Raw genomic sequence first — 13,735 nt, 5'->3', positions numbered from 1 at the left:
CTTACCAAGACTGGATCAAGAATACAAAGCCTAAACATTTTAATAACAAATACTGAGATAGAAGTAATAATAATTTTAAAACCTCCTGTCATAGTCTGTTTTGTGTTGCTGTAACAGAATAATTGAGGATGAGTAACTTATTTTAAGACCAAAAAAAAAAGAGGTTTATTTAGCTCAGTTTGGCAGGCTCGGAAGTCCAAAATCAAGCATCCCATCTGGTGAGGGCCTTGTGCTGCTTCAACTAATGGTGGAAAGCAGAACAAAGGGGAAATGAGTGTGTACAAAGAGATGAAACGCAAGAGGCAGCCTCACTTTATAATAACCTGCTCTCATGATAACTGAGACTGCATTAAACCCTTCATGATTGCATTAATCCCTCCATGATCCAAAGGCCTTTTAAAAGTCCCACCTCTTAGCACCATTACATTGGCAATTAACTTTGAGTGTGAGTTTTTTTGGGACAAACTACCTACAAACCATATAGCACCTCCCAAAAAAAGAGAAGTCCAAGACCAGATGGCTTCACAGCTGAATTGTGACAAATATTTAAAGAAAAATTAATACCAATCCTTCTTAAAGCCTTCCAAAAATAGAAGTAGAGGTAATATTTCCAAACTCATTTTATGAGGCTAGCATCACTCTGATATCAAAGCCAGATAAAGCCTCCACAAGAAAACTAAACTACAGGCCAATATCTCTGGGTGAACATAGATGCAAAAATCCTCAATAAAATAATAGAAAACTGAATTCAACAACATATCAAAAAGACTATACACTGTGATCAGGTGGGGTTTATCCCTGGGATACAAGGGTGGCTTAAAATACCCAAATCAATCAATGCAATATATCACGTTAACAGAGTGAAAGATAAAAACCATATCATCATAGATGCAGTAAAAGCATTTGACAAAGTTCAACATCCACTCAAGATAAAAACTCTCAACAAAATAGGTACAGAAGAAAATTACCTCAACACAAGAGGGCCATTTATTAATATCCCACAACTAACATCATAATCAATAGGGAAAAACTGAAAACTTTTCCTCTAAGATCTGGTGCAAGGCATAGATTACCACCATCTCCATTTCTATTCAACATAGCACTGGAAGTTCTAGCAAAAGCAATTAGACAAGAAAAAGAAATAAAAGGCATCCAAATTGGAAAAGAAGTAGTAAAACCGTTTGCACATGGTATGAGTCTATATATAGAAATTGATAAAAACTCCACCCAAAAATCTATTAAAATTAATAATTAAACAAAGCTGTAGGATATAAAATTAACATACAAAAGTCAGTTGTGTTTCTTTACACAAACAATCTACCTAAAAAGAAATTTTACAAAATATCTACTACGATTGGTACAAAAATTTAAATACTTAGGAATAAATTTAACCAAGGTGGTAAAAGATTTGTACACTGAAAACTATAAAACGTTGATGAACGAAACTGAAAAAGACAAAGCAAATGAAAAGATTTCTGGATCAAAATAATTAATATTGTTAAAATGTCCATAATACTCAAAGCAATATACAGATTCGACACAATATCAAAATTCCAACATTTTCCACAGAAATAAAAACATTCTGAAATTTGCATAAAACCACAAAAGACCTTAAATATCCAAAGCAATCTTGGGAAAGAAAAACAAAGTTGGAGGCATCACACTACCTGACTTCAGAATATACTATACAAAGCTATACAATCAAAACAGCAGGGCACTGACATGAAAACAGACACATAAACCGATGGAACAAAATAGAGAGCCCAGAAATAAATCTACACATTTACAGTCAACTGATTTTTGACAAGGGCGACAAAAATACACACTGGGCAAAAGACAGCCTCTTCAATAAATGGTGTTGGGAAAATTGGGAACCCACATACAAAATAATAAGATTACATCCTTATCTTACACCTTACATAAAATTCAACTCGAAATAGATTAAAGACACAAACAGAAGACCTGAAATTGTAAAAATCCTAGAAGAAAATATAAGGGAAAACCTCCTTGACACTGGCCTTTGTAATGATTTCTTGGACAGGACACCAAAAGCTCAGGAAACAAAAGCGAAAATAACCAAATGAGACTACATCAAACAAAATATCTGCACAGAGAAGAAAACAATGGGCAAAACGGAAAGGCAACTATTGGTTGGCAGAAAATATTTGTAAATGATGTATCTGATAAGGAGTTAATATCCAAAACATATAAGGTATGTCCAAAACATATTGGACAGCTCAATAGCAAGAAAACCAAATCTGATTAAAAAATAGGTAAAGAACCTGAACAGATATTTTCCCAAGGATGACATAAAAATGGCCAATAGAAAAAATGCTCAACATCTCTAATCATCACGGAAATGCAAAATTAAACCCACAATGAGACATCATCTCACACCTGTTAGAATCACCAATTTAAAAATATAAAAAAATAACAAGTGTTGGCAATGTAGAGAAAAGGGAACCCTTTTACATTGTGGGTGGGAATGTAAATTAGTACAGCCTTTACGGAAAACAGCAGTATGGCTGTTCCTCAGAAAATTACAAATAGAATTACCACATGATCCAGCAGTACCTTTTCTGGGTATATACTGTGACAGTAAAGTATCTTGTGCCCCCAAAATCACAAAAGGAAAATTCAAGCTGGAAAGTGCTCAGGGCAAATTCGCCTCCCATTCTATTCAAAGTCATCCCTCCGCTCACTGAGATAGATGCATACTCTGATTGCCTCCTTTGGAAAGGTTTATCATAAACTCAAAAGAATGCAACCATTTGTCTCTCCCCTACCTGCGACCTGGCAGCCCCCTCCCTGCTTCATCCCTGCCTTTCTGGTAGGAACCAATGTACTTCTTACATATATTGATTGATGTCTCATGTCTCCCTAAAACGTATAAAACTAAGCTGTGCCCCTACCACCTTGGGCACATGTAGTCAGAACTTCCTAAGGCTGTGTCACGGAGGTGTGTCCTCAACCTTGGCAAAATTAACTTTCTAAATTAACTGAGGCCTGTCTCAAATTTTCAGGGTTCACATCCCCAAAGGAAATGAAATCAGGATCTCGAAGCAATAACTGCATGCCCATGTTCATTGAAACATTATTCACAATAACTACGACATGGAATCAACCTAAGTGTGTGTCCACCAACGAATGGATAAAGCACATATGGTTTATATATACAATAGGATATTATTCATCCTTAATAAAGATCCTGCTGTTTGCAACATAGATGAACCTGGATGTCATTATGCTAAGTGAAACAAGCCAGACACAGAAAAAAAAATACTGCTTGATTTCTTATGTGGATTATAAAAAAGTCAAATACATAGAAACAGAGTAGAACAGTGGTTACCAGGGGTAGAGACGTGTGGAAATGGTTGAAATGCTGGTCAAAGGATACAAAGTTGCAATTCTGTAGGATGAATAAGTCTAGAGGCGTAATGCATAGCATAACTATAGTTAATACTGCATTGTGCATTGGAAACTTGTGAAGAGTACATTTCATGTGCTCTCACCACTTACACAAAATAGTAACTGTGAAGATATGTATTACGTTAATTAGCTTGACTGTAGAAATCATTTCACTGTGTACATGTATCAAAACATTATGTTGTAGACCTTGAAGATATAGTTTTTATTTTTAGAACGCTGTTTGGGATTAAAAGACCAGCTAATTCTGCCTTAATCTCTCATTTTCATCCACAATGTCCACCCATAAGAAAGACGCCCGATACTCCGTGTAAACACACACTCCCCATCTCCAATACACATTTACCTTCTAGAGACAGTCCTTTTCCCCATTCTCTCCCCCTAAAACACTCCGAAGCACAAGGTCTTTAGCCTAGTAAGACACTTTCTGAAAAACCTTGTTTAACCCAGCGTTGAGGTCCAGTACCGGGCCTGCTTCAGTTGCTTTAGCCTAGAGAGTTTCAACTCCCAGGTCCCAGCGAGGGATGCTCCAAGGAAGAAATAGAGGCCCACTCCAGGGCTGTTTCTCGCAGACTAGCCGCAGAAAATGCAGCCCAGCACCACTTCCTTTCAGTAGCAACCCGTTTCCAACACGTTTGCTAAGCGGGAACGGAAGCGAGCGGAAAGGAATGGCTTTGGTAAATCCCACTCGAAGGATTTCGTACTCCTCCCAGGGATTCCCACCACCCGCACTCCACGCGCAGACGGCGGGCCTTCCTCCGGCGCTGGGAGAAGGACCCTGGGAGAGGCAAGGGAAGGGCTCCGGAACCAGCGCAGTAGCGTGACGCTAGCCCGCCCACACGGCGGCCACTGAAGGTCCTCCAGGGAACGCCTGAGGCAGTGGGAGTGTCTGCCCTTTCCCAGGTTTCCTTGGAAAGAAGTATTCGCTTTCGTTTCCGCAAACAAAGCATGCTCTGCGCTTTCAGGACCGGTGGCTCCCGTGGAGTCCGCAGCTGAACCCAGTCCGCCTTCGCACGCGTCTGAGGGAGAAGCAGCCCCGGGACTCAGGGCGCGCGGCCGAGGAACTTGTGCTGTGACGACCAGAGCAAACACGCCGCATGTTCCTGTGTAGGCCGTGTAACCAGTGACCGGAAGTAGGGGCTGTGTGCTCCAGTGGCGCAATCGGTTAGCGCGCGGTACTTATAAGGCAGTATGTGTGCGAGTGATGCCGAGGTTGTGAGTTCGAGCCTCACCTGGAGCATTGTTTTTCCAATCCAAGATAGCATCACTTGAAGTGCCTTTCCCCTTGTAATCCTACTCCACCGTCTTTAACGTGTTTGGAATTGTGTACACAGTTTATTGTTACTGGTTTCCTTAGCCCTTTTAGAACCAAGCAATGCCAATTACCAAAAAATCCGTTGCGGTGCAGTGAGTTATCTACTTTCTATCTCTACTTTGTCCTGCATGTGGATCTCAGGTAAAGAACATCATCTCTTTACATCCTTCTTTCCACTTCGCTGTTAGAATCATCGATCATCGTTCCTCGGGAAGCCCCTGGCACATACTGGTAAGAAACTCCCATCAGGTGATAAGCATTGAACTCCATTTAAGGAAACTCAAAAGTGGGAAATAGTAAAAGTTTCTTGTCTGATTAAAGCTCTGATTGAGGGGAGGGGGAGGACTGATTTCTGACGACAGTGTCACCTCCAGTATTTTCCCCCACTTGATTTTACCCTGAATAAAATCAACAATCATGGACGATCTAGCAGCTTTTATCAACTGAGAAACAGCACCTGGTGTCCTCAGGCATTCAACTACCTGGACTTGAAAAAGGATGAGTGATAGATAATAGACCCAGAAGCCTGAACTCTTTAGAACAGCATTACAAGAATAAGCATATTGTTGTGGGTGAGTTGGGTAGGACGTAGATAGGAATTTTGACTTTAAAATATGCTTCCCCTCCCTATGACACCTGCGGTTTGCCTGGATATAGCTTTTATCATATGCTTCCCAACTCTTCACCAAGAGAGGTAATTGAACTGAGTAATTTGAAGTTGTTTTCCTAGCTATAAAGATTGCCATAAACCTGAAAGCACATGTGTCCCACTTGGGACATGTCACAGAGGTGAGTGGAATTAAGCTGAGCACAGATAGCTCTCTCTTGAGGTCTGTATTCCTAAATGGGTCTTGCATGTATCTGGACATTGTCCACTCACAGAGTATCTCCTGAGAAAGGTTAGGGAGATCCCATTCAGGAACGCACCAGATGATAATAAAGTGAACACCTTCTCACTTTGTAGCGCTTGGTAAGCCACTGGAATACCTTAAAAGCTATCAAAGCATGATCTTCAAATATATATATAGTAACTAATCATCAAATATTTATTTAAGTCACTAATGAGGAAAGGAGGAGTATGGTAAACTGATTGCAATAACAATAGAAAAGGCTGGTAAATGTATAGTCAGTGGGGGAAAAATAATGCTCACATGAGTTTGCAAGTTTGAGTAAAAAACTAGCTAATGTCCTATGGGGCAGTGAAAACTATGGCCTTTGGGATTTTTTTTTTTCTGAAAGACAGAAACTAGTTGCATCTTTACTGGGTAAAAATCATTCAAAACTTAATCTTCTACATAATGACATTTAACCTTGTAATCTATTTTCTAATCAATAGTAAATAGTGACCTCCAAAAGTTGCATTAACTCAGAGGATTACTTGCCCCTTCAGTAGGCTTGTTAGACAATGCTCTAGTATTATTTTGAAAGAGTACTAATACCTTTTTTGCCTTATTTTTTTTCTGAATAGATTTAGCACCTTAATTCAATTATTTTATCTCTGTTCCTGATCAATTGAGGGTATTATTGAGTATCTGCAGAGAGTGTTTAAAAAATGTTGACTTTTGCCATAAAGAATTTTTGTGAACTGGCTTAAACCAATTTAGTGATAGACAACTTTTGTTGCTTTTGGTAGATGTCCGTCGGCAGCTTACTTTATAGTATAAAGTAAAGGATAGTTAGCTACAAGATACCAACAAGTTACAGTGATAGCAGATCTTCAACAAAGTTTTGTACATATATAGTCACTTATTAGAAAGCAAGCAAAAGTCATAAAACCTGTTCTGTAAGCTCAAAGAAGTTCCCATGGTTTTGTCATTTGTTTTTGTTGTTGTCATTGTTGTTTTACTAACTCCAAAACCACCTTTCATAAAAACTTTGCTTGAAGCAAATGCAACAATATTTCAGAATCAGGATTCAGCCAAACATCTCTAAGAAGAAAACCTCTGGACACAGCAGGACACAGGAATACTGACAGCTCCAGCCTAGGGCACCATCCCTCAAGTTAAAGGCTACAGAGCTCATTTAATTTTTATTCGCTTTGAACAGTATCTCTTAAATATTTAATTCATTTTGGGAACCACTAATTTACCCAGGGAGACTATATTTCTAATATTTGTTCCCTTCACCCCATGGGATCTTTGTTTCTAATATATTAATTAACTAATTAACAAGGACAAATTTCATCAAAGAAACCCAGTATCCAATATTCCATTATGCTAATTATGACAGCCTCTGGTGTTTATCAAAAATAAAGAAAACTGAAGTACTTTTAGTGGGCACTTCAGCAGCGTGGTTTTGTTTATTATGTTAAATGACAATTCCCCAGACTGTGATACCAGGGCAAGGGACTGACCCTAGAATCATTTAAAATCATTTTAATATACACATTTGTATTATACAGCACAGTTGATTAAATCATTGCTCCTTCTCTATATCCACAACCTTTTTGTGGGTGGAGTGTTTGTCTTCACTTGTGGTAGATTGGATTCCTGAAAATGACTGAAACAGTATCCCTCAGTCCCTTCTGCAATGTGACCTTGGCACCTCCCCAGCTAGAAGCAGAGTCTGTTTCCCTTCACCTTGAATTTCGTTTGGGTTTGTAACTACTTTGAGCAATGGAATGCAGCAAAAATAACATTTTGTGATTTCTCAGCCCAGGCATTAAGAAAACATTTTTACCTTTAAGGAGAAGCCAGTTCCCATGTAAGAAGTTCAAATGCCTAGAGACTGTGATGGTGTGCACAGGCTCAAGCTAACCACATGGAAAGACATGGAGAGTTATTCCTTGCCAACTCTCAACCATTCCAACTATTCTAAGACGTCAAACCTGTGAGTGAAAAAGCCATCTCATACCTTACAACTCTAGCAGACACCACATAGTGCAGAGATAAGCTATCTCTGTCATTCTGTCAAAATTGTAAAATCATAAGCAAATAAATCATGGTTGCTTCAAGTTACTACATTTAAGCGTAATGTTTTAAGCCATTGCATTTGAGATGGTTTGTTATACAGCAATAGATAACTGAAAAACAAAGTCCCTTGACTTAGACTTGGCCACTCAACTTGCTTGGCCAATGGAATGGGGTAGAAGTGATGGTGTGCTTATTCCCAGCCTAGGCCTTAAAAGGCTTTGCCTATTTCCACTTGCCTTCTTGTACCTCTGCTGTTGTCACAAGAAAAACAAACAAACCCCAGATCACACACCGGTCTGAAGAGGAGGATGAAAGACGAAGAGAAAAATTGTCTGGCTGCCTCTGCTGCCTACAGATTGAAGAAGATCCGTCCAGCTGAGCCCAGCCTAGACCAGCTGACTTCTCCGATAAGCCTGTATGAAATAAATGCTTATTGTTATGTGACCTTGAGCTTTGAAGATAGTTTGTTATGCAGTAATTGTTGATTCTATCACCCTGTTTTTGTTGAACTATTACATCTTAGTAAGAGTTCACAATTCAGTTATTCAGGCATGATCACAAAGTCATTAGGAATAGAACAGAGAATATGAAAAGCATCTGTTTTAGTTCATTTTGTGCTGCTATAGCAAAATACCTAAGACTGGGAAGTTTATAATGAACAGAAATTTATTGATTCATGGTCTTGGAAGCAGGGAATTTCAAAATCAAGGGACTAGTATCTGGCAAGAGACTTCTTGTTGCCTCACCTTATAGCAGAAGGTCAAAGAGTGGGTGGGGGTGGGGGGCAGGGGAGAGAACAAGAAGGGGCAGAACTCTTCATTTTATAAGAAACTCAGTGCCAAGATAATGGCGTTAATCCACTCATGAGGGTGGAATCCTCATAATTTAAACACTTTTTGAAGATCCCACTTTCCAATACTGCCCCACTGGGGATCAAGTTTCCAACACACCAATATCACTTTATCCATATTTTCTCATCAATATTTACCCTACCCTTTCTGAAGAATAAAAGGGAAGCAAGCAAATTTCATGTCCTTTGCAAAATTGTGGTCTGTAACCTCAAAGCCTATGGGTAACCTTAGACCTAATAATTTCCTCATCCACCCAGGACTGTTTTTGCATAATTTCCGCTATCTCCTTAATAGCCAAACTCCATGATAATGCTTCATTCTTAGCAGATAATCTTACCTTTTACTTCACAAAGAATCTAGAATCTCCTCTGATTTACATCATTTCCCTCTTCTTTACATACATTTATAATTCATCAGCATCAGTTACCAGCTTTATTGCTTGCCTGATTTTTTTAGAGATGTCTCTCTGTTCTTTAAAGACTAAACTCTTCATCTGTACCTCCAAATGCCAACTCCCCATGATGACTTAACCTTAAAATAAAATATGTATAAACACACAGTCTGTCATCTTTAAATGGACATATACACTCACACTCTGCATGATCCAAAGATCTACATGACTACTCTCAAGAGACTGCTTTTTTTTACTCCTTCCCCTGAACATGTACTTCCAGAAAGAGAAACCTGGATGAATACCTTTCCTTTCCTTCCAGCCTTCAGCCCACCGCAATCTGGCATCCACCTACCATTTTACCAAACTGCTTCGTTAAGGCTACTGAGATGACATCCTCACCAAGACAGTTTTAGACTTTTTTTTCTAACTTGTACTCAACAATATTTGATGGTTGACTAATGTTTTGTAGGTCAGGTTTTACTCCTTGGTATCTCCAACTCTCCAACTCTCCAGTTCTTTTAGCTCTCCCCTTTCCTTTGTAAATATGAGTTTTCCCCCAAGATTCAGTCATTGGTCTGCTTTTTAATATTAAGCTAAATTAAATCTATACTGATGAATTTCAGAGATATGTAACTTGCTAAAATTTTGTATATTTCTTTTATGTGTGTAAACCACTGCACAAGATTAAGAATCATGAGTCTATATTACATAATCTTCATTGTTTAAGTTACGTTTTATACCAATATTCAGGAGAGCCATCTTCCTATGCTCCAAATTCTTATTTCTGACTTACTTCTTGGTATCTCCACTTCCACACTGCACATTGTATTACCAAGGGTTCTCTAGAGAAACAGAACTAACTGGAGATTTTATATATACATATAAAGAGATAGGTAGATAAATGGATAAACTGGCATTTATTTCAAGATAGTGGCTCACATGACTGTGGTATCTGGCAAGTACAAAATCTGCAGGGTAGGCCAGCAGACTGAAGACTCAGGAAAGCGTTCATGTTGCAGCTTGAGTATGAAGGCATCCTGGAAGCAGAATTCCCTCTTCCTTGGGAAACTCCAGTCTCTTTCTCGTAAGGCCTTCAACTGATTAGATGAAGCCTGCCCGTGTTATATAAGGTTATCTGCTTTACTTAAAGTATACTAATTCAAATGTTAGTTTCATCTAAAACATGTCTTCACAGCAACATCTAGACTAGCATTTGACCAAATGTCTGGGTTCTATATCCCAGCCAAGTTGAAGTGTAAAATGAACCATCACATACAGGTATTTCAAAATTAATGTGTCTAAACTTTATCTATAATATTCTCCCTGAAACCTGCTCTTCTCCACTATTCACTTCCTCAGTAAATTACCATAGTCCTACCACTGAAGATGGAAACTTAGACCTTCCACAGGTCTAAGTTCCTTTACATTCAATTGTTCACTAAATGCTGTCATTCCTAATTTCTTCACTGAGGTTTTTTTTTTTTTTTTTTTCCAGAGGCAAGGTCTCACTCTGCTACCCAGGCTGGAGTTCTGGGGCACAATCATAGTTCACTATAACCTCCACCTCCTGGGCTCCTATGATCTTCCTGCCTCAGACTCCCTAATGGCTAGGACTACAGAGCTGTGCCACAGAGAGATGGAGTTATTACTATGTTACCTAGGCTGGTCTTGAACTCATGACCTCCAGTGATCCTCCTGCCTCAGCCTCTCAAAGTACTGGAATTACAGGCATGAGACACCATGCCCAGTCTGAGGTTATCTTCTGCCATTCTTTTCTCCCTCAGTTTGTCACCACCATACATTCCTTCTTTCTGTTTTTCTAACACCCCTGCTCATTCCTGCCTCAGGCCCTTTACTGTTGGTATTCCCTGTGCTTTTAAGCCTTATCCTATTACAAAGGTGGTGCTAACATGTCAGAAATTTTTAATCATTTGATTCATAGCTCAACTGTCACCTCTTTAGAGAGGCCTTTACTGACTACTCCTTATTTTGTTAACAGCTTCATTGAGGTATAATTTACATATCATAAAATTCACTAATTTTAACTGTACAACTTAATGACTTTTAGTAAACTTACAGAGCTGTGCAATTATCATTACGAATCAGTTTAGAACACTTACATCTCCCCAAAAGAGAGATTTCCGATCTCTCCCTCATGCCCATTTACAGTCAATTTTACCTCCAACCCCAGGCAATCTCTAATCTACTTTCTGTCTCTACAAATTTGCATTTTCTGGACATTTTGTGTAAATGAAATAAGTAATACGTGGTCTTTTGCATCTGGACTCTTTCACTTAACATAATGTTTTTGAAGTTCGTCAGTGTTTTAGCAGGTATCAGTAATTTGTTACTCTTTATTGCTAAGCAGTATTTCATTGTATGGATATACCCCTTTTACCTATCCATTCACCCGTTGATGGACATTTGGATTGCATCCATCCATATTTTGGCTAATATGAATAATACTGCTATGAACATTTGCATACAAATTTTTGTGTGACGTGTTTTCATTTCTCTTGGATACCTGGGAATAGAATTGCAGAGTCATATGATAAATTTATGATTATCTTAAAGGAACTGCTTTCCAAATAGGCTGTCCCATTTTACATTTCCACAAGCACTAGATGAGGGTTCCGGCTTTTCCACATTCTCACCAAACTCGTTATTGTCTGTCCTGTGTTTTTTAAAAAATAGCTATGCATGTGGGTATGAAGTGGTACTCGTTGTGGTTGTCAACTGTATTGCACTAATGACTAATGATGTTGAGATTTTTTTTTCATGTGCTTAATACTCATTCATATGTCTTCTTTGGTGAGCTGTCTGTTAGAATATTTTGCTCAGTTTTAAATTAAGTTTTTTTCTTATTGAGTTATAAGAGTTCTCTATATATTCAGGATGCAAGTTCTTTATCAGATATATGATTTTTAAATGTTTTCCTTTAGTCTGTGGCATGTCTTTTCATTTTCATAATAGTGCTTTTAAAACTGCAAATGATTTTAATTTTGATGAAGTCCAATTTATCAATTGTTGTTTTTTTGTGAATTGTGATTTTAGTATATATCTTAGACCATTTTGCCTAATTTAAAATCATGATGATTTTCTCCTATTCTTTATTCTAAATGTTTCATAGTTTTAACTCTTATAGTTAGGTTTTCTATCCATTTTGAGTTAATGTTTTATGTGGTGTGAGTTAAGGGTCTAAATTTATCTTTATTGTTGTTGTTGCATGTGAATATCCAATTATCCCAGCAGTATTCTTTAAAACAAAACAAAACAAAACAAAACAACTGTTTTTTTTCACCTCCCCCAACTGCCTTGGCAACTTGGTTGAAAATGAATGGAACACAAAGGTAAGAGTTTACTTCTAGACTGTCAATTCTGGCCGGGCACGGTGGCTCAAGCCTGTAATCCCAGCACTTTGGGAGGCCGAGACGGGCGGATCACGAGGTCAGGAGATCGAGACCATCCTGGCTAATACGGTGAAACCCCGTCTCTACTAAAAAATACAAAAAACTAGCCGGGCGACGAGGCGGGCGCCTGTAGTCCCAGCTACTCGGGAGGCTGAGCCAGGAGAATGGCGTAAACCCGGGAGGCGGAGCTTGCAGTGAGCTGAGATCCGGCCACTGCACTCCAGCCTGGGCGGCAGAGCAAGCCTCCGTCTCAAAAAAAAAAAAAAAGACTGTCAATTCTGTTCTATTTATCTACCTTTATGACAGGGCTATACTGTCTTGATTCCCTCAGCATATGATCTTCCATTTTAAAACCTGGAAGTTTAAGTTCTTAGCTTTTGTTCTTCTTTTTTCAAGTTGCTTCTACTCTTCTAGATCCTCCGCAATTTTAAATAAATTTTAAGATATACTTGCCAGTTTTTGCAGGATTTCTATAAGAATTGCATTGAATCTATAGGGTAATTTAAGGAGAATTGCCACCTTAACAATATGGGTCATACTGAGTCTTTTAATCCGTGTTCATGTTCCATGAACATGGACTACCTCTTCATTTATTTAGATCTTTTATAATTTCTCTCAGCAATGTTTTATAGTTTTCAGCAAAGGGCTTTACACATATTTTGTTACGTTTGTTCTTAAGAATTATATTCTTTTGAATGCTATTGTGAATAGAATTGTTTTCTTAATTTCATTTTCAGGTTGTTCATTGATAGAATGTAGAAATACAGTTAATTTTTAGATATTGATCTTGTATCCTTCAACTTTGCTAAAACTCTTTTATTTGTTCAATGTATGTGTGTGTGTGCATGTGTGAGTGTGTGTGTATGTGTGTATTTCCTGAAATTTTTGGCATATAGGATCATGTCATCTGTGAATATAGATGATTTTATTTCTTTCTCTCAAGTATGTATGCTTTCATTTCTTTTTCTCTCCTGATTGTACAAGCTAGAATATACAGTACAATAGGGAACAAAAGTGGCAAGAGCAGACATACTTGATTTGTTCTCAATCTTAGGGAGAAAGCATTCAGTCTCTTATTATTAAGTATGACATTAACTTCAGGTTTTTCATAGAAGCCCTTTATTAGACTATAGAATTTCCTTATATTCCAAGTTTAATGAGATTTTTTACAAGGAATAGGGATTGGATTTTGTCAAGTGCTTTGTATCTATTGAGATGACCAGTGATTTTTTTTAGCTTTCTATTAATATGGTGCTTTATATTAATTGATTTTCAGATATTAAACCAACCTTACATTCCTGGAATAAATTCCACTTTATCATGGTGTATAATACTTTTTATATATTTCTGGATTTTGTTAATGTTCAGTTGATGGTTACTGCACTTATCTTCATGAAGAATATTAGCCTGTAGTTTTTTTTTCAATT

The 13,735-nt window shown here is 38.0% G+C and overlaps 1 long non-coding RNA gene and 1 other non-coding gene across 2 annotated transcripts in view; one reads left to right on the top strand and one right to left on the bottom strand.

Annotated features, from left to right (window-relative positions):
• The first annotated feature begins 4,572 nt into the window (after positions 1–4,572).
• On the top strand, positions 4,573–4,666 carry TRNAI-UAU (transfer RNA isoleucine (anticodon UAU)). Its single transcript has 2 exons — positions 4,573–4,610; positions 4,631–4,666. It is a non-coding gene; the product is annotated as a tRNA-Ile (tRNA).
• A 5,130-nt stretch (positions 4,667–9,796) lies between these two features.
• LOC108520547 (uncharacterized) overlaps positions 9,797–13,735 on the bottom strand; it is a 35,899-nt gene continuing 31,960 nt past the window's right edge. Inside the window, exon 4 of the long non-coding RNA XR_001882933.1 lies at positions 9,797–10,010. This is a non-coding gene — a long non-coding RNA (uncharacterized LOC108520547). The remainder of the gene's footprint in view (positions 10,011–13,735) is intronic.

This window comes from Rhinopithecus bieti, unplaced genomic scaffold, assembly GCF_001698545.2.
Source record: "Rhinopithecus bieti isolate Rb0 unplaced genomic scaffold, ASM169854v2 scaffold_51227, whole genome shotgun sequence".
Classification (NCBI taxonomy): domain Eukaryota; kingdom Metazoa; phylum Chordata; class Mammalia; order Primates; family Cercopithecidae; genus Rhinopithecus; species Rhinopithecus bieti.
Note: the sequence above shows the minus strand (reverse complement) of the source record. Positions and strands in the feature narration are given on the sequence as shown.